The sequence below is a fragment of the Sapajus apella genome, unplaced genomic scaffold (genome assembly GCF_009761245.1).
Source record: "Sapajus apella isolate SASKATOON/1434 unplaced genomic scaffold, GSC_monkey_1.0 scaffold283, whole genome shotgun sequence".
In the NCBI taxonomy this organism is placed as follows: Eukaryota; Metazoa; Chordata; class Mammalia; order Primates; family Cebidae; genus Sapajus; species Sapajus apella.
In genome coordinates, this window is record NW_022437223.1 from 120,326 (window position 1) to 142,369 (window position 22,044).

The 22,044-nt window shown below is 39.8% G+C and overlaps 2 pseudogenes across 1 annotated transcript; one reads left to right on the top strand and one right to left on the bottom strand.

Moving 5' to 3' along the window:
* Positions 1–11,232: 11,232 nt before the first annotated feature.
* Positions 11,233–13,077, bottom strand: LOC116545540 (annotated as a pseudogene).
* A 6,537-nt stretch (positions 13,078–19,614) lies between these two features.
* On the top strand, positions 19,615–20,758 carry LOC116545539 (annotated as a pseudogene). The gene has a single exon (XR_004266347.1). The product of XR_004266347.1 is annotated as a non-histone chromosomal protein HMG-14 pseudogene (transcript).
* Positions 20,759–22,044: the final 1,286 nt, after the last annotated feature.

Consider the following 22,044-nt stretch of genomic DNA (forward strand, 5'->3'; position numbering starts at 1 on the left):
GAGGTTTACACTAACTTCTGGCAGCTCACTAAGGTAATCTCCTTTCAGGGCTAGAATTAGATTGCTGGAGCAAAGGGAAGCTTGCTTTATTAAGTTACGTAAAAATTGGGCTCCCAAAAATGTCACAATACTGTGACAGGCTTCTAACAGTATCATCTCTTACCAATGCACTTGCTCCTTAAACATTATGAACGCACACTTTTGCAAAAAGTCAATTTATTCATGTAATCAAATTCTACCTGATCTATAAGTTATTATACACTCAAAGCAAATTTTAACGAGGCAGGCATGTGCTGGATTGTACTGAAATGTAAGCGAAGTCTAATGACTAAAGCATCAAAAGGCACTAATTCACTAGCACTAATTATGGTAGAAAAATGCATTATTTCAAAATACTTCCATGATGCCACAGAACATGTCTATTTTAAATGTTCATCCTTGCCAGTTGTGAGTAATTTTGCTGTGTACTTACCAAAAATCGCAAACCATAAATATTACTTTGTCCCCCAGGGGCGGGGTGCACTGGCTGAAATGAAAAGTAATCATTTCCAGTAAAATCCCATGTACTTCCTGCATCCAGTCCTTGAGACACGCACACCTCATACAGTCTAAGTGCAGGCCTCTCGGCTTAGGCACTAATGGTTTGTCTGACAAGCCCATGGGACTGACTACACTGTGGTACACACCGTAGAAAATGACATAAATTTGCAAACTTAGTAATAAAAAGTAGTCAAGTGGTAAGTGGATTATGTATGTAGACATCGTTAGAAATACAATCACAAGAAATCATTTATGTATGATTATTTGCAAGGGCAAAGGTTCAAAATGTTCAAATTCATTAAGAATGAATTAAATTTTGATTAAAACATTCTGAATTATGGTCACAAAAGAGATAATATCTTTAATTTTCAAATAATCTGAACCTTTATAAAAACCATAAAAGATACAGGAAATAGAATGCCAAAAGATTGATAAGCTCTTCAGTATGTTAGTTAATTTTGAAGCTTTCCATTTTTCTAATCATTACTTAATATGACCCAGTCACAGATGTTGGCATTGGTGTTTGACTGAAAACCCACTTAGTAACTTTGTAGCCTTACCTGCAGCTTCCATGCTCTTTCTCTCTCAAGAAGGTAAACTGGCAAACACAGGCCACATGCACGTGCCAAGGAGGGAAGATGGAAGTAGTATCTGGTATAAACCCCTTCAGAAACGTTGAAATGATAATTAATTAGCTCCAAGAATTGCCCTTCCAACTCATTCCTGGGGAAGGAGAAACAACAAAACCAACACAGGACAATGTTAGTTCACTGGGCTGTCTTCAAAAACATTATTCTCATGTAAGAAATGTGGTAAAGGCATCATGTGCTCTAGTTTATTAGAATTCATGAAACAACGTACACTGGACAGGACCCTACCAAGCAAAGAAATACAAGAGAGCATGTAACTTTCCCAGTTCTCTTTGAAAACTTAGAAATAACTTGTACCGGAAACGAAGCATGAATGTAAAAAGTGTGGCAATAAACTTCACTTTCCCATGTGCTTTCAAAGACATATTCACATTTGCTATGGAGAAAAATGACATAAGGAACATGGTAAAGTCTTCAGCTTTTTCATTTCTGTGAAAACATAAAAGGATTCAATGGAGAAAATCCTTATTAATACAATCATGTGGTAAGGTCTTCAATTGTTCCACTTCCACATGAAGATGAGAACTCATTTCTGAAATAAAACCTATGAATGTATAGGATGTAGAAATGCCTTCATTTAGGAGATATTTGCTAACACACACTGTAGATAGACCTTATAAATATAAGAAGGCACATTGGATTGGAACCCCAGTAGACTACCAAATACAGGAAAGTTTTCAGTTTTAAGAATTTCTTCAAAATTTATGTGAAAACTTTCACTAGAGGGAAATCTTATTAATGTTCATAACTTGGAAAGCCTGATGCAGATTGATCCTTGTATAATCTTTAAAAATGTACATAAGTAAATGTTATACTACTTATGTTTTGTTTCTCAGCGGTTCTTCATTTGAAAGGGTCTCTGTACTTCCACTTCCTTTGCAAGAAAACATTGAGGTTACAATTTTGTAGATACTCTTTAGACTCCTCCTACCACCTCAACAGGACTTTGTCCAGACTCTCCTCCTCTTACCTTTGTGCCTTGATTGTGGTTCTTTGTGGCAAGATACTTTGGTTGGTGAAAATAATATGGAACAAAGGATCCACTGAAGTGAAAAAAAAAACAAACAACTTTTTAAAAAATATTTAAATATATTATAAATTTATTTAAACAAAAAAGTTTTGAATTATACATTAATAAAGTCTGTGAAATATATGATATTATGTGAGTAACAGATATTATTACAGCATACATCCAGGTTAGATTTCAGGCCTCAGTATTATAGTTCAAACTGTGTGTTTGTTTAATAAAATAGACATTAGGCATTTCTCTTTACTTAGGCTATTAATCTACCTCCTCTCTTTTTACCGCTACCCATATTCTACTCATTTGTTTTATTAAGAGTTACAATTACCTGAGCAAGTATTTTTTCTTCTATTACACAATAACCATGACTCTCACTTTAAATTTCTATGGATCATATAGTCTAATCTTAACCACAAATACATAACTATAACCTAACAATGTATACTATTATTTTTTTCTACATAGTTTGTTTTATTATAAATTCATAGCCTTATTTAATACGCAGTGTTTTTTGTTGTCAGTTAATAAAATTTTTCTCTATTTAAAAATATCACACTGAGCTACTAGAATGGCTCCAAATTCTGCTTTGAAACAAATACAGTGTATGCAGGTGGGTTTCTACGCTAATGTACAAATAGGAAACAGCTGCTTGCAGTCCGTTCTGCACTCAGCACCCCAAGTCTGGGATGAGGAAAAAGGTGACAGCCTCCTCCGCACTTGTGCAGCTGACTCGGGCTCATTCTTGAGGGTTCCATTGCACAACTCAGACTTCATGCTCACTCCCAAGGCACCACAATAGTGATCTGATGACAGAAATGATGGATGCCATTTATTAGCTGTCACTATTAAGGGGCAGGAATACTCTTTACACTTCAAACAGTAGAAAGATCAGAGAGAGACATCTTGGCTAGACTAAACCCATTTTATGAGATGCCTTCTGGTAGGGTGATGTCCTTACACAGTGTTTCTCCTGAGTTGAGTTAGAAATGAAACCCCGAGGTGCTCAGCATCTGTCGCCCCTGGCCAGAACAGACTGTGGAGATGAGTTGAATGTACTGAGAGAGGACGAGGCTGGGAGCAGCCTTCTGCCACATGATTATTCAGCGTTCCTGGCCAAAGGTTTTGTTTTTGCTATTTGTGACAGGGTCTGGCTCTGTCATCCAGGCTAACGTGCAGTGGCATGATCCTAGCTCACAGCAGACTCAACGTCCCAGGCTCAAGTGACCAATTCACCTACAGGCTCATGCCACTTAGCTGGCCTATTTTTTAACATTCTTTTTGTGGAGACAGGGTCTCACTTTTTGCCCAGGCTGGTGTTAAACCCCTGTGATCAAGTGGATACTCCCACCTTGGTCTCCAAAGTGATGGTATTACAGACAGAGCCGCTGTATCCAGCACTCGGTCAAATGTTTAAATAAATACAAAACTAGAGTAATCTTACCACTCCCATAGTAATCCCTGTAAAGACTTACTGTGTAAAAGCAATGCCTCGACAACACATTTGGCTCCTTGGTTTTAAAGTTTCAATGTTTTATCCACTGGCTAAGTCAACAAATGCTTGAAGTTCTCCAGTATGAAAAGTAGTGAGGATATAAGCAGATATGTGGTTTTATCATTTGTTTAACTGAAAACCCAGCTGAAACTATTTCTAACATTAATTTCCTATTCATATAACTACAAGGCTATGGGAATGTAAATCAGATATTTGAACAATCAGCTGATCAGAACTTAATTTACTATAGTAATATATATACATCACAATCTCTTGTTTTTCCAAAAACATATTTTAACTGTGTAATAATAATAATAATGTTTATTAAGAGTTATTGACAAAAACAATTATCCCTACACGATATGTATCTTAGTTTTTGTTTTTCAGATGGCTGAATAGCATACCCTTTATAAGCACAGCAAATTTTCTGAATAGGAGCTGTTCAGTTTAACTCACATGTGTATGTGTGTGTGTATATGTGTATGTGTATATATCTACGTTATCAATAAGGTTTTAAAATTTTATTTCAATAGCTTTTGAGGTACAGGTGGTTTGGTTACATGTAGAATTTCTTTAGGGGTGACATCGGAGCTTCTGGTTTACCTACCACTTGAGCAGTGTACACTGTACCCAATATGTAATCTTTTATCCATCACCCACTCCCATCCTTCCTTCCATAGTCCCAAAGACCATTGTATCATTCTTATGCCTTTGGATCCTCATGGCTTAGCTCCCACCTATAAATGAGAACATATGATATTTGGTTTTCCATTCCTGAGTTACTTCACTTAGAATAATGGCCTCCAGCTCCATCCAAGTTGCTGTCAAGGCCATTATTTCATTGTGTTTTATGGCTCAGCAGTATGCCATGGTGTACATATTCCACATTTTCTTTATGTGCCTATTAATTGATGGGCATTGAGGCTTGTTCCACATTTTTACAATGCAAATTGTGCTGCTATCAACATGCATGTGCATGTGTCTTTTTCACAACTTCTTTTCCTTTGGGAAGATACCCAGAGTGAGATTGTTGGGTTGAATGGCAGTACTGTTTTCCATAGTGGTTGTACTAGTTTACATTCCCATCAGCAGTGTAAGTGTTCCCTTTTCACCAAATCCATATCAACATGTATGATTTTTTGATTTTTTAATTATGGCCATTCTTGCATGAGTAAGGTTGTATTACATTGTGGTTTTAATTTGTCTTTCCCTAATAATTAGTAATGTTTCGGAAGGAAAATATTTTCTAACAAGATTAAGAGCTGTTGAAAAGTTTGAAGAAAAATCTGATAGACACTAATTTTTAAATGGTTCAATTTATAGTCAAAAAGAGAACATTACAAATAACAGCAGAGGGACAAGATAAATGTCCATTAAACACTTTGTTATAATGTTTTTCAATTTCCAAAGATCACGAACATAGCTCCTGTTCAGAGCATAGTTCCTGATGCTTCTGCATTCATAAACGGCACTATGCAGAATTGGTCCTCTTGGGGCTGGCCTCTGTCATCACTGCCTCTGGAGCTCACATCTATGGAAACCTGCACATTTCCCTGTGTATTCTCTAACCTTGTAACTAGAGCCAGAGCCCTACCAGATTAGCTACAGGTCTTGAGATCAATTTAACTGCCACTATAGTGGAGCTCAGTGTTCATAATTACAAATTTTGCTGCCTTCAAGAAACCAGTTTACAAGCTGGGTGTGGTGGCTCACTCCTGTAATCTCAGCACTTTGGGAGGCTAAGATGGGTGGATCACCTGAGGTCAGGAGTTTGAGACCAGTGTGATTCATGGAGAAACAACATGGAGAAATCCCTGAAGAGGAAAATTAAATAATAACAATAATAATCTGTAATTGCTACATAATACAGTTTACTGTGTTGTGTTCAATATAAAACCTAATCCTCAGCTCTGCTTGAAATTAACTAACTCCCTGTAAAATCTACCTCGTCTACCCTCCCCACTTTCTCAGAAAAGTTCCAAGGCATCTCAAGACTCCTGTTTTTCTTGCAGACCAGCTACAAGGTCACATGGTAAGGTAATAATCAAAGAATGTGCAATGTGTTTCTCAAAATGCTATTTTCAAACGTAACGTACATCACAAGACATGTCACAAATTAACTCTTCTTTGTTCTGGCTTCTGTAAACCTGTTAGGCACTCAGCCTTGGGATGCGAATCCACTGAGCTGGTGGCCACCTTAATAAAATCCTCCTGTTTTACCCATTGGCCTATCCAGTCTCCTGAATATTATGTAACACCCTATCTCCACTAAAAATAGAAAATTAGCCAGGAGTGCTGGCACATGCCTGTAATCCCAGCTATCTGGGAGGCTGAGGCAGGAGAATCACTTGAACTCAGGAGGTGGAGGTTGTGGTGAGCCAAGATCACTCCATTGCACTCGAGCCTAGGCAACAAGAGCAAAACTCCGTCTCCCAAAAAAAACCAACCAACAAACAAAAACAAACGTTTACACATTTATGCCAGTAGTGATTAAGAGCACTTTAGCTTCTGCAACTTTCAAAGTACGTTCATGTTGTTACATCCTTTACAAAAATGGCTACTAGCAATATCACAGTGACAACTCAGTTTATTTCGGTTGTAAATATACATGCTGTTAATTCTGAATGAAAGTCTTTAAACATTTTTTGGGGTACACTGTAGGTATATATATTTATGGGGTATAAAATTAATTAATGCAGGCCTAGAATGTGTAACAATCACATCGGGGTAAATGGAGAATCCATCACACCGCAAGCATGTATCCTTTTATTATTATTATTATTTTACAAATAATTCAATTACACTCTTTTAGTTACTGTAAAGTGTACAATTAAATAATTTTTTGACTGTTGTCACCTGTTGTGCTATCAAATACTAGATGTTATGTATTCTTTCTAACCCAATGTGTGCACCTATTAACCATTACCCCTTACTCCTCTCATTCCCCGTACCACTTTTACCAACTGCTGCTAACAATTCTCCTACTCTGTATCTTTATGAGTTAATTGTTTTAATTTTTAGTTCCCAAAAATAGGTGGGAATATGTGAAGCTTGTCTTTCTGTGTCTGGCCTATTTCACTTAACATTTCCATCCATGCTGTTGCAAACAACAGGATCTCATTCTCTTTAATGGTTGAATAGTGCTCCATTGTGTATATGAACCATTTTCTTTAGCCACTCATCTGTTGATGAACACCTGCAATGCTTCCAAATCTTGGCTTTTGTGAATAGTGCTGCAATATACATGAGAGTGCAGGTATCTCTCTGATACACTGATTTCCTTTCTTTTGGGTATATACCCACCAGTGGGATTGCTGGATCATATGATGGCTCTATTTTTAATTCTGAGGACCTCCAAACTCTTCTCCATAGTGGTCGTATTTAAATTACATTCCCTCTAACAGTGAATGAGGGTTACCTTTTCTTTATAACCTCGCAAGCATTTGTTATTGCCTGTCTTTAGAATAAAAGCCATTTTAAATGGGGTGAGATAATCTCTCTTTGTAATTTTGATTTGCATTTCTCTGAAGATCAATGATATTGATGTTGAGTATCTTTTCATTTACCTGTTTGCCACGGGTATGCCTTTCTTAAGGAGTTTTGAAACAAGTGTCACTTTGTCACTCAGGTTGGAGTGCAGTAGCATAATCACAGCTCACTGCAGCCTCAACCTGGCAGGTTCAGGCAATTTTTGCACCTAAGCTTCCCAAATAGCTGAAATTACAGGCGCATGCTACCCAGCCTGCCTAATGTGTCCTCTTTAGAGAAATATCTATTCAGATATTTTGCCCATTTTAAAAATCAGATTGTTAGATTTTTTTTTTTTTCCTATGGAATTGTTTGAGCTCTTTAAATATTCTGGTAATTAATCCCTTGTCAGATAGTTTTTTTTAAAATTTATTTATTTTATTGCATTTTAGGTTTTGGGGTACATGTGAAGAACATGCAAGATTGTTGCATAGGTACACACGTGGCAGTGTGATTTGCTGCCTTCCTCCCCATCACCTATATCTGGCATTTCTCTCCATGCTATCTCTCCCCAGCTCCCCACCCGCCGCTGTCTCTCCCCTATTTCCCCCCAACAGACCCCAGTGTGTAGTGCTCCCCTCCCTGTGTCCATGTGTTCTCATTGTTCAACACCCGCCTATGAGTGAGGAAATGCGGTAATTTGATTTTCTGCTCTTGTGTCAGTTTGCTGAGAATGATGGTTTCCAGGTTCATCCATGTCCCTACAAAGGACATGAACTCATCTTTTTTGATGGCTGCATAATACTCCATGGTGTATATGTGCCACATTTTCCCTGTCCAGTCCATCATCAATGGGCATTTGGGTTGGTTCCAGGTCTTTGCTATTGTAAACAGTGCTGCAATGAACATTCGTGTGCACGTGTCCTTATAGTAGAACGATTTGTAATACTTTGGATATACACCCAGTAATGGGATTGCTGGGTCAAATGGAATTTCTATTTCTAGGTCCTTGAGGAGTCGCCACACTGTCTTCCACAATGGTTGAACTAATTTACACTCCCACCAACAGTGTAAAAGTGTTCCTATTTCTCCTCATCCTCTCCAGCATCTCTCGTCTCCAGATTTTTTAATGATCGCCATTCTAACTGGCGTGAGATGGTATCTCAATGTAGTTTTGATTGGCATTTCTCTGATGACCAGTAATGATGAGCATTTTTTCATATGTTTGTTGGCCTCATATATGTCTTCTTTTGTAAAGTGTCTGTTCATATCCTTTGCCCACTTTTGAATGGGCTTGTTTGTTTTTTTCTTGTAAATGTTTTAGTTCTTTGTAAATTCTGAATATCAGCCCTTTGTCAGATGGGTAGATTGCAAAAATTTTTTCCCATTCTGTTGGTTGCCGATTCACTCTAATGACTGTTTCTTTTGCCGTTCAGAAGCTGTGGAGTTTGATTAGGTCCTATTTGTCTATTTTGGCTTTTGTTGCCAATGCTTTTGGTGTTTTGGTGATGAAGTCCTTGCCTACGCCTATGTCCTGAATGGTTTTGCCTAGATTTTCTTCTAGGGTTTTTATGGCATTAGGTCTTATGTTTAAGTCTTTAATCCATCTGGAGTTAATTTTAGTGTAAGGTGTCAGGAAGGGGTCCAGTTTCTGCTTTCTGCACATGGCTAGCCAGTTTTCCCAACACCATTTATTAAACAAGGAATCCTTTCCCCATTGCTTGTTTTTGTCAGGTTTGTCAAATATCAGATGGTTGTAGATATGTTGTGTTGCCTCCGAGGCCTCTGTTCTTTCCATTGGCCTATATCTCTGTTTTGGTACCAGTACCATCCTGTTTTGGTACCAGTACCATGCTGTTTTGATTACTGTAGCCTTGTAGTATAGCTTGAAGTCCAGTAGCGTGATGCCTCCCGCTTTGTTCTTTTTGCTTAGAATTGACTTGGCTATGTGGGCTCTCTTTTGGTTCCATATGAAGTTTAAGGTGTTTTTTTTTTTTCAGTTCTGTGAAGAAGGTCATTGGTAGCTTGATGGGGATAATTGAATCTGTAAATTACTTTGGGCAGTATGGCCATTTTCACGATATTGATTCTTCCTAACCATGAACATGGAATGATTCTCCATCTGTTTGTGTCCTCTCTGATTTTGTTGAGCAGTGGCTTGAAGTTCTTCTTGAAGAGGTCCTTTACGTTCCTTGTTAGTTGTATTCCTAGGTATTTTATTCTCTTCGTGGCAATTGTGAATGGCAGTTCGTTCTTGATTTGGCTCTCTTTAAGTCTGTTATTGGTGTATAGGAACGCTTGTGATTTTTGCACATTGATTTTGTATCCTGAGACTTTGCTGAACTTGCTTATCAGTTTCAGGAGATTTGGGGCTGAGACGATGGGGTCTTCTAGATATACAATCATGTCATCTGCAAATAGAGACAACTTGACTTCCACCTTTCCTATTTGAATGCCCTTTATTTCTTTTTCTTGCCTGATTGCTCCGGCTAGAACTTACAGTACTATATTGAATAAGAGTGGTGAGAGAGGGCATCCTTGTCTAGTGCCAGATTTCAAGGGGAATGTTTCCAGTTTTGGCCCATTCAGTATGATATTGGCTGTTGGTTTGTCGTAAATAGCTTTTATTATTTTGAGATATGTCCTAGTGCATTAATAAAATATATTTGTGTTAACCTGGCAGTTGATTGCATAGTGGAATGTCACAAAATGCTGATCTTAGAACCATTGTGTTCAACAGTAATCAGGCTTAGATTAAGAGAACAAACACATACTAATCAATTCCACAGAAAATATACAATTTTAAGGACATATATATTTTATGTAAATTTTTTATGCTAAAGAGTATTGTTTATTAAGGCTTGTATTCTCCTAGAGGAAAGAATCCAATGTTGTCCAGGACTCCACTCAGGCAGAAACAGTTCAGAGGAAATGACACGTTCTAAATACAAGTCTAATGATACAGCTGAACATTAACTCAGACGGTCTTTTGGAGCAAGTAGTTTTCAGAAAGCATCTGCTCTCTAGGATAGTAAGGGTCCTCTACAAGGGCATGTGCAGATGCGGGTGCTGGAGTGTCAGGCATGAACACCATTTTCATGCTTAAACTCAAACTCCAGGTGGTGGCGAGTTCAACAGTCCCTCATTCCACAAAACATGACAGCAGATTCATTTTCTAGAAAAGTTTTGTTTTGTTTTTACCCATTGAACAGGAAAAAAAATTGGATATACACAGTGAAATTTACAACCAGCAGCATCATCCATCACACTGTACTATCAGATCCTACACTTAAAGCTCAGCAGTATTGGTATAAAAACTTAGGATGGCATCCAGATTCTTAAGAAAAGGGGTAAAATTTAAAAAGATCTGCAGACAACTAAGAACACCTGAACCTGAACCAGACCTCAAGGACCTTCCAGTTCCTCCACGCATCACGCCCCTGTCCCACCCAGCCCAACCAGGGAGCAGGGCAGTGAGGGGAGGGACAGGCGGCTGTTCAGTGGGCAACAGATCAGGAAGGAAAGATTTTCCAAAAAAAGGAGATTGTGTCTGCCAAATTTGAAAAATTAAAAGTTATCTTTCTGTCTAGTAGAAAAATCAAATAGCACTTTAGACTGATAATAAAATGGTGAATCAGAATGAACAAGATAACCATGAACCTTTTCAGTATTTTCAGGAGATTTTGTCAGAAGACTCTCAGTGACAAAGTGACTCATGGGTTCTTATGTTTGCTATGAAGCACTAATGGGATGAGAAATATGAAGTCTCATAGAACAATATCAAATGCCTGTGAATTTAAGAACATAATTTCTGCCCAAATAGACGCTTTGTTTTTAAGGATACTTATATTTCACATTAGATTGGTCTGATTGATAAGCTGAGAAAAAATACTCCTTTATTAGTGACTTCTACAAGTTTAGAATACATAGAAAACTACAAATACATGCAGATCCATCTGGGCAAAAGTAAATGACAAGAAAGGCGAAGATGGAACACTCAACCGGGCACGGGACTACACACGCTGGAGCTGATCAAGCACACGTGTTTTCAAAGTCAAATGTCAGAACATGTAAGAAACTGGTTTCTCCTTACTGTTTGTTTCGATTCTGCCATTCCTTGAGCACCACCTCGTCCTGGCGCTTCTGGTAGTGAGCAGCAACGTCGTCGAAGATGGAAGTTGTGCGCTTGCAGGAACTGATAATTTTCAGCACTTGTTTTGCTTTTTCTATGGGCACCACCTGGGTGTCCCAGGAGTTTGTGACGGTTTGTTGTTGTTATTCTCCAGTTTGATGTGCCGGAGCTGGTGATTGGGCACATCTTTAACTTAAATCCACTTGACATCAAACTTCCCCTTCCATTGTCCTGAGACCAGACCCCAGCACTGGTGCCGTAGTCCACTGGGACTTTGGCCACCCCACAAAAATGCCCCCTCCGGTTGACGCTGAAGAGCAGGTAGACAGGCCCCTTGCTGCTCATGCAGCGGAAGGCGCTGTCCAGGCGTCTGTTGCCATGCTCTGTGCTACATCAGATGGAGTACTTAATGGAGCAGTGGGTATCATCCTCAGAGTAGCTCTTGATGACGATCACGTGCCCGCTTCTCAGATTCCAGTCAAACTCTTTAGGGTTATAGCTGTGAGCAGCCTTCAGTTTTTCAAGGACGGGGTAGGATTTGACACTGGGGGCAGAATTAGGCTGGACATTTCTAGGACCGTTGCTGTCACTGCTGGCCCCTCCACTCTTCCCAAACACCGAGTTTCTATTGTATGGGGCAACCCAGCGGGTCTGGGGTGACTGCTGAGGGCTCTGATACTGCGGTTGAGCCAAAGGTGGGGGCTGTGCTGGGAGAGGCTGAGCCACCTGCTGGGGCTGTGGGGCAGCCTGTGAGGAGGGTGCCCGTTGGGGGACTGGGGCCTTCCGCACAGGCCCCTTGTTATCCCAGGTGCCAGCGTCTCTGTTATGCTTTATAGGTGGTGGGGGCTAGCGCACCCCCGATGACAGGCTCGTTCTTTGTTTTCATTTCAGGCTGTGGTTTTGCAGGCTTGCTGGCAATGGCAGCCCATGAGGTCGGCTTTGAAACCGGCATGTTCACATTTGTCCCTTCATGCCAGAAAGGACACCAGTCAGTGCCATGCTGCTGACGACAGAGCCCACCATCTTGACAGCAGAGGAGCTAACGTCCCCAATCTTCAGGTCAACCATGCCCTGCTCCAGGCTGTTCATCCCGGGGGCCTTGCTGAGGGTGTCACTGTGATAGCCTGGCTACCCATCCACCACCGTGCCGCCCAGGGTGCTCGGGCGTAGGTGTAGCTGCTCCCATATGCAGAGCTCTGGGTCTGCTGACCTTGAGACCCACTTGTCCCCCATGCGGAGAAGGCAGGGTTTTCAGGGTAAAAATTAAACCTGTGCTGATAGATGTTGTTCCCCAGGCCCCTGGGCTACCCAAAAACAGCATGGTGCATAAAATAATGGTATTCATTAATGAGCTGTTCGTAGGTGGTGAGGTATGGGATCGGAGGGTCCCCTGCAGCGGACCACGGAGCCTCACTGAGGGAGTAAGGAAATCCAGTGGAAGGCGGGTAATAGCCGGACAGGTAGGGGTCGCTCATTGAGGGGTAACTGTTACTCCGATTTGACCGTCCAGTAAGGTAGGGCTCAAAGTCACTGTCATGAACTGTATCCTTCTGATGTAAGGAACCATTTTGTACTCAAGTTTTAACTCCCTGAAGCTGGCAGAAGAGAGAAAGTTTCCTGTTCCTTCCCCATCCTCCTCCACTCCAGCACCCGCCGGCCATCCGGGGACTCCGCTCACGTTTATTATCTTGTCCTTTTGTTCTCTGGGCGTCCACACTGGCGGCCAACATGCTTCATGAACAGCTCGATGCCAGGCCGGGGCACCCGCAGGCTCGGGCCTCCCTGAGAGGCCGGGCCTGTCACCCTCTCTCGCGCGGCCCTGGACCCCACCGCCAACTCCCCGGGCAGTGACTGGGCGCCGGCGGTGGCTGCTGGGCGCGCGGGCCCCTGGCGAGGCGGCGGCGGTGGCTGTAGCAGCTTTATGTAAATTTTATTACTTTAAAAATACATGTTCACTAAAGACAATTAAATCCAGTACAAAAATATGACTATATTTTAACATATCATTTTATTGCATATTTAATTCATAGTCAGTTCAAATAGATGCAGTGTGTTAAAACCTTTCTCCTTAGTTGGTCGTTGTTCTGATAGCTTTTTGGAAAAATCTGAGTCACTTTACACACAGCTTCTCTGCATTTAGATTCTTACTGTCAATTTAACTCTTGATTCGTTGAATTGTGCTTTCACTAGATTTCTCAACAGAAGGACATAGATATTTTATTTTCTAAACTCCTACATTTTTGCAGATTTGTCTCATTTCTGGATCTTTACATGTGAAGAATAACTTGACTGATAGGATTCAAGTTTATATTCTCTAGCTTATAAGACTTCACAGGAGAGAAATGATCTATTTTTCTTTCTTTGAATCTGTTCTCCCTCCTCTTTTAAAATTATATTCCCATATTTTTGAAAGATTTTTGTTAGCATGGGTACAAGTAATATTTGTTTCTTTCCATTGGATTTCCTTGGAATGTAGTTACTCCTTTCAATTTTCATGCTTTTTGCTGTATTTGAGGATTTTTTCCAATTATAACTTTATTTATAACATTTACTCTAGTTGTTTGTATGTATATCAGCAATTTCTGTATATTTTTTGAGGATAGTTCTCCTCTGTTCTCTAGCCTCTATAACTGTAGACCTTTTATTTTCACTTTTGTTCCATTTCTTTGTTCTTTTACTCTAGATTCAGAGACAGTTTTTGAAATGTGTCCTTCTTAACAATTTATCCTGTTTACTCTCCATGTGGATTCACTTGAGCAATTTCAATTTTTCCCCTGCAATTCTTTATTCTGTTAACCATTCCCATTTACATCTTATCTTGTTGACTTTTCATTCCTGGCTCTTTCCTTCTTAGCCTATCTGTACCAGTTCCAAAATGCTTATAAAGAAATGGCACATTTGCTATTTTACAAAGTTATAATTTTTTGAATGATGGTGCGATATTTTGTCATGTTTACGATTATTGTATTAGGAAGTTGGGAGAGTTGTGTGTGCTTGACAGAGACATTTTAAACTGAAAAGCCTGGGATGGTTAATATGTTGACTGATAGACGCAATATTCTAAGTGATACCAACAGGGTGGAACAAAGTGCTATACAAGATGGATAAATGAAATCTGACAAGCTACTAAAAAATAATCATCTACTTAAGTACAGGAAAGGGAATATGTATTTCCAGGCTACACATCCCACTTCCTGCTCAGCACATTCTCCATGCTTCCCGAGCAGTGTCACCCACTCTGAAAGCTTCAATTACCACCAAATGCTGAAGGTGTGACATCTGGGGCCCTGGTCCAGGCCAGGTACACAGACTCAACTTGTTCAACACTGAGCTCATTAGCATGACCCTATACCATTCTACCTACATTATTCATTAGTGGAAGAGCACCGCCATCCACCTGGCCACTCATTCACCCTTAACCCCAGCCTGTCCTTGTTTCCCACAGGACATCATTTGCCACCTAGAGATGCAGAATGCCTCAGAAATATGCCTCAAACTTTCCTCTTTGTTTCACTTTTGAAACAGTGTTCACACATCTAGATAGCTTCCTTCCTGCTTTGGGGTGTGTTCAAATCTATCCATTTCTAGGTCATGTACGGTGTCCCATGCCTGTAATCCCAGGACTTTGGAAGACTGGGACATGTGGGTCACGCAAGGTGGAGAGTCCAAGGCTGCAGTGAGCTATGATTGTGCCACTGCACTCCAGCCATGTCTCTTTTTAAAAAAATTTGCCCGATACCTTCTGAGTATTTTTTGAAAGACTAATTTAATCAAGTTATTTCCCCAAGACAAAGTCTGTTGTGATCTCCTGTGAGAAGTCCAAGCTGCTGCAGTAGGCATCAAAGGGAATGACATGACAGCCTTGCCGGCCTTCACTGCTTCCCCCTTCCCAGTCCTTCTCACTCACCTGATGTTTCAGTGACAAGTTGTGTCCTTTCTGTGCTTTGCCTTTGCTGTTTTATTTTTCTATTTCAGAATGCTTTACTCAATTCATCTTCCTGGAAAACTTGAATTTTCCATTAAATAATCTATGCTCCCTCCTCTGTGAATCTGTTTTGACCTACTAGATTGAACAATCTCATTTTCCTGGGATTTTCCAGCACTTTTCTCATAAGGGCATTCACGGCCAACTCCCTCGTTTGAAATCCTGTGCTGTATTCCCCACACTTCTAAACAGTCATTTCAGCCTTGGTGAATGAGTTATTTTCAGCCTCGTCTCTCTCCCCCAAACACATATTCAGTTCCTCAGTTTGTTTGTTTGCTTTTTTGAAATTTCACATTTCCTCCAAGTCTGGTGAAAGCCTGCTATTTCTTTAATTGTTCTTGAACTCTCCCCACTTCATTTGTGTTCTCTTTAAAATCCCTTATCTTGGCTGGGCACAGTGGCTCACACCTGTAATCCCAGAACTTTAGGAGGCTGAGGCGGGTGGATCACGACGTCAGGAGTTCGACACCAGCCTGACCAACATGGTGAAACCCCTTCTCTGCAAAAAATACAAAAATTTGCTGGGTATGGTGGTGCATGCCTATAATCTCAGCTACTTGGGAGGTTGAGGCAGGAGAATCACTTGAACCCAGGAGGCGGAGGTTGTAGTGAGCTGAGATTATGTCACTGCACTCCAGCCTGGGCAATGGAGTGAGGTTCTGTCTCAGAAAAAAAAAAAGAAAAATAAATAAATAAATAGAGTCCCTTGTCTCATACTGTCTGTTTCTGCCATGTTGTACTTTATTGCCTTTTATATTTTGTCAGATAATTATTTTACAAATTTTTTCAACTTTTTTTTTGTATTTAAGAGTCTTGCTCTGTCACTCAGGCTAGCATGCAGTGACGCCATCATAGCTCACTGCAGCCCCAATCTCCTGGATTCCAGCAACCCTTCTGTCTCGGCCTCCCAAAGTGCTGGGATGACAGGCATAATCCACCATTCCTAGTTCTGGTTACATTTTTTTTGCAAATATTTTTATTCTTATTATGCAAATTAAAATAAAAAAATAACAATCACCAACATTTTTCCCTCTCCCCAAGTAATTAATATTTTCAGTTTGGAGAAAACTATCTTAGGTGTCTGGCTCTACCTATTTATGGATGGATAAAGAGAAGTAATTTAGATAATAAAATAGGGTCATCCTGTAAACCTATTCTTAATAAAGTTATTACATTTATTTTTACTTGACTTTGAGGAACAATGAATAGAAGTAAAACTAAAGATACTGCTGAAGTTTGAATATATATTTCTTTATAGTGAGAAATATTAGTTTCTAAATTATTCTTTAGTTATAAAGTCAAATATGAAAACCTTAAGAAGTTGCTATACTTTCAGCTATCTGCTTCAAGTATTTTAGTCTCCACTATGGAAGATAAGATTATCAGGCACATATACAAATAGCTTCCTGTTTCCCTTAGTGCTACTTTCCATTTTTTTGTTTGGTGGTATATTTACATGGTAAAAATTATGAATTTATATTTCTTCTTTACATAATTATCCAGAGTTGCTAAATATTAAGTTCTATATGTGAATGGGTTCAGTGCTTGCTCAATACCTGTATTTTAATCATAGTTCACATCTCGTTAGCTATCTTTGTATGTTTTGTATAAAACTCTTAAATGTGAAAAAAATTAAAACTAATATAACATAACAAGGCATGATGGCTCATGCCTGCAATCCCAGCACTTTGGGAGGCCAAGGCAGGCAGATCACCTGAGATTAGGAGTTCGTGACCAGCCTGGCCAACATGGTGAAACCCCAACTCTACTAAAAATACAAAAATTAGCTGGGTGTGGTAGTGCATGCCTGTATTCCCAGCTACTTGGGAGGCTGAGGCAGGAGAATTGCTTGAACTCAGAAGGCCGAGGTTGCAGTGAGCAGAGATCCTGCCAATGCACTCCAGGGTGGGCAACAGAGTGAGACTCTGTCTCAAAAAAAAAAAAAAAAAAAAAGTAATATAACAAACACTTATGTCCCCCCACACGTGTAAGAAATGTTAATCAATTTGCTTCAGATTATGTTTTCTGAAATAAAATCTTGTAGATAGTATTAAATACACATTAGAACTTACATCCAGTTTTTTTTTAGTCTACCTACAGTCATTTATTGACATGACTTCAGTTTTTCTCTCGTTATAAATTTTACCATATATAGTATGCATCTGTAAATAAAATATAGGATTACTTTAAATATTTTATTATCTCTTAATTTCTTAATATATTTGATATTTTAGATCTTAAATATATTTAATATGTGTATCATCTTTTAATATCTTCAAAATGTGTATAAGTAGTATTGAACTATACGTAAGTTACAAATAGTAGGAAATCATCTATGTATTGCCTTTTAAAATCAATATTTGGTACATATAGGGCTAGTCCATTTATTTAGATACCATATAGTAAAGTTTATTTTAGCTATACAAGCATATCATGTTTATCCACCACTGGCATTTGGATTGTTTCAATATTTTGCCAGTGTGCCAATATTGACAGTGCTGCAGTGTGCATTCCTATACATGTCTTGTGAACAACACATGGTTGTGTTTCTTGCAATGCAACCCTTGAGATAGAATCACTGGCTCATCAGCATAGGCCTATTTAATTTTATTAGATATTGCCAAATTGCTCTTTAATGTGCTTTTGCAAATTTACATTGCCAGTAGCTAGCAATGTAATGAGAGTACACGTTGTTTATCAATGCAGTGAATATTTGATGATTACACATCTTTCAATTTTGAAAATCTGATGAGTATCACATGCTATTTTATAACTGTATTAATTTGCAGGTTCCTGATTATGACTGAGGCTATGCATTTTTAAATAAGTTTACTTTCACTTGGGCTTCTTCTGCACATTTTCTATTCATATGTATTTTGCTTTTGGTAAATTGTAATATTTGTTTTAATCAATCTTACACATCTGTTACATGTGTACAATTATTTTCTTCCAGTCTGTGACATATTTTCTTTATAACATCTTTATTATGAAAAGATTTTAATATTAATATAGCCAACTTGATAAATTATTCTCTTCAGCATTTGTTCTATTTGTATGTTCTTGAAAAATATCACCCTTTAGAGTGAATTGGCAACCAACAGAATGGGGAAAAAGTTTTGCAGTTTACCCATCTGACAAAGGGCTGGTATCCAGAATTTACAAAGAGCTAAAACAGATTTACAAGAAAAAAACAAGCCCATTCAAAAGTGGGCAAAGGATATGAACAGACACTTTACAAAAGAAGACATACATGTGGCCACCAAACATGAAAAAATGCTCATCATCACTGGTCATCAGAGAAATGCCAATCAAAACTACATTGAGATACCATCTCACGGCAGTTAGAATGGCGATCATTAAAAAATCTAGAGACAACAGATGCTGGAGAGGATGTGGAGAAATAGGAACACTTTTACAGTGTTGGTGGGAGTGTAAATTAGTTCAACCATTGTGGACAGTGTGGCGATTCCTCAAGGACTTAGAAATAGAAATTCCATTTGACCCAGCAATGCCATTACTGGGCATATATCCAAAGGATTATAAATTGTTCTACTATAAGGACACATGCACACGAATGTTCATTGCAGCACAGTTTACAATAGCAAAGACCTGGAACCAACCCAAATGCCCATCAGTGATAGATTGGACAGGGAAAATGTGGCACATATACACCATGGAGTATTATGCAGCCATCAAAAACGATGAGTTCGTGTCCTTTGTAGGGACATGGATGAACCTGGAAACCATCATTCTCAGCAAACTGACACAAGAGCAGAAAATCAAACACCTCATGTTCTCATTCATAGGCGGGTGTTGAACAATGAGAACACATGGACAGGGAGGGGAGCACTACACACTGGGGTCTGTTGGGGGGAAATGGGAGAGGGACAGCGGGGGGTGGGGAGTTGGGGAGAGATAGCATGGAGAGAAATGCCAGATATAGGTGATGGGGAGGAAGGCAGCAAATCACACTACCAGGTGTGTACCTATGCAACAATCTTGCAGGTTCTTCACATGTACCCCAAAACCTAAAATGCAATAAAAAATATATATATATATATATATAATCCTTGGACGGCCCGCCTCACCTATTCGGGGCACGGGCTGAGCCCCGCAGCCAATGGGCGGGGGTGGGAGGCGGCGCGGCCGGCGGGGAGGGGGAGCGCGCTGCTGGGGACGCAGCGGGGTTGCTGGCGGGGAGTGGGAGAAGGCGGACTCCCAATCTGGTTCCATCCGCTTCTCCCACCGCCCCCGCTGTGGGTCTCAGCAGCTCCGGCGGCGGGAGGAGTGGCATCTGCCAGGCAGCCCAGCTTGGAAAAGGCTTTCGGCGCGCCACGTTCCGCAGGCACCCGGCACGCGCCTCCCCGCCGCCAGGATGCCCAAAAGGAAGGTCAGCTTGGCCGAAGGGGCCGCCAAGGAAGAGCCGAAGAGGAGATCCGCGATTGTCAATGAAACCTCCTGCAAAAGTGGAAGCGAAGCCGAAAAAGGCAGCAGCGAAGGATAAATCTTCCGACAAAAAAGTGCAAACAAAGAGAAAAGGGGAGCAAAGGGAAAACAGGCTGAAGTGGCTACCCAAGAACCTAAAGAAGATTTACCTGCAGAAAACGCGGAAACGGAAACTGAGAGTCCAGCCTCTGATGAAGCAGGACAGAAAGAAGCCAAGTCTGATTAATACCATATACCATGTCTTATCAGTGGTCCCTGTCTCCCTTCTTGTATAATCCAGAGGAATATTTTTATCAACTATTTTGTAAATGCAAGTTTTTTAGTAGCTCTAGAAACATTTTTAAGAAGGAGGGAATCCCACCTCATCCCATTTTTTAAGTGTAAATGCTTTTTTTAAGAGGTGAACTCATTTTCTGGTTGTTTATTTTTTGGTACAACCAGAAAATAGTGTGGGATATTGAATTGTGGGAGGCTTTGACTGTCTCGGGTGTCAGCTTAATATTCCATAGATGGAGGGTGAGTTTTTACATCCTATAATACAAAGCATATTAATTGGCAATATGGAGTCAGTCCTGCATTTAATGTCTTGAACATTTTAAATTACTTCTATTCCCATATTGTTTTTTAGTAGAATTGTTTCCTAAAGAAAACCACTCTGATCGTGGCTCTCCCTGTCAGAATTGTGTGCACTCTGTAACGTCTTTGGTGTGGTAGTCCTGTTTTCCTAATAACTTTGTGCTGTGAACGATTAAAAATTTGAATATGTAGTGTACATGCTATTCAGTTGTGAATTGTTGGGACGTATGTAACAGCTTATCAACGTGAAGATACAGGTATTGATAGCTTCTTAAGGAAAAACTGCATCTAAATTTTAAGGTGGAAAGTCACTGGAATAACTTTAAAAAAGAATTACAATACATGGCTTTTTAGATTTTTGTTACGTATGTTAAGAATTGTGTACAAATTGAAATGTCTGTACTGATCCTCAACCAATAAAATCTCAATTATGAAATAAAAAAAATATCATCCTTAACTCCAGGTCGTACGATTTATTTAAAAATTATACAGTATTGACTTTCACACATAGGTCTTTTATCCATCTGGATTTTACTTTGGAGAATGTCATTTAACCTATATGGATAAATGTTTTTATAGCATCATTTATTGAATAATCCATGCTTTCCCCCTCTGATTTTTAAATACACATTTTATTTTCAATATTTTTTTTATGTTTACAGGAAAGTAAAACCAGCAAAGTAGATTTGGCCAAGTTTCTCCAATTTGAATGTATGTATACTTGTTTCCCATATTCTGCTTTATAGAAGCACATTTGACCATTGGTACCTCTTTTGCATTGTATCTCAGAGTGTTGGTAAGCTGGGTTCAAGGGCTACTGGCCCAGCCTGTTACCACGGGAATTGTACTTAAATACTGATTGGAAAAAAAAAAAAAAAACAAAAACACCACCAACAGAAGTAGAAATGTAGGATGTTGTTCACATCCTTGGAAAGGGAAAACTGGCCACAACGGAAAGTTTCTCTAGCCATGTGCCATCTTCCCTGGGGAGGGATGCCAGAGGCAAATCTTCTTGCACATCTGAAGACGATTCTCAGAACAGTAAGGCTTGTGATTCTTTCCGAGCAGCTACATTCCAGGAGCGTGGCTGCACATCAGATTGAGGAACTCAATCTGTCCAAGGCTGTGTTGCTGAGGCCATGCAGGCAGGCTTGTGGAAGGCCTCAGCTTCCATTGAGGAAGGGTGTCTGAGGTCTCCGTCTCCTCTCCACACCCTAGTTGGAAATCAAAGTTGTTAATTTATTTTCCACCTACCAAAGATGTTTCTGTGTTTATAGGGAGGTGGAGAGAGTGGCAAAGTGAGGTGGCATTTTTTTTGTGTGTGTGATCTGCAAGCAGCGGTGTGCTGGTGGCTGGTGACAATTCAGTGACATCACATTGCTAGGGTAAAGTTGTCTATGGTGGGAGTAATGAACACCATAGAAATCAGAGCTATTTATTTATTTACTTATTTTTGGAGGACATGTTGTTGAACAGGCCTATGCTCTGTGAGCAGGTCTGTGGTCTACTAATTACAGACCGTAATTGCTGTGCACGTTTCACTAGGCTCTGTAGTAATTGTCTTACAAACAAATCTCATATCATCTTCCCGAGTCTCTGGAATGTGGGGACTGCATTTTTTCCATTTCACTGAAGGAAACAGAGGATCTAGGAAATGAAGAGACTTCTCCCTGTTACATGGTAGCTCTTTGAAGATCTGGTCTTGGGACTCATCCCTGAACCCTTCTCATA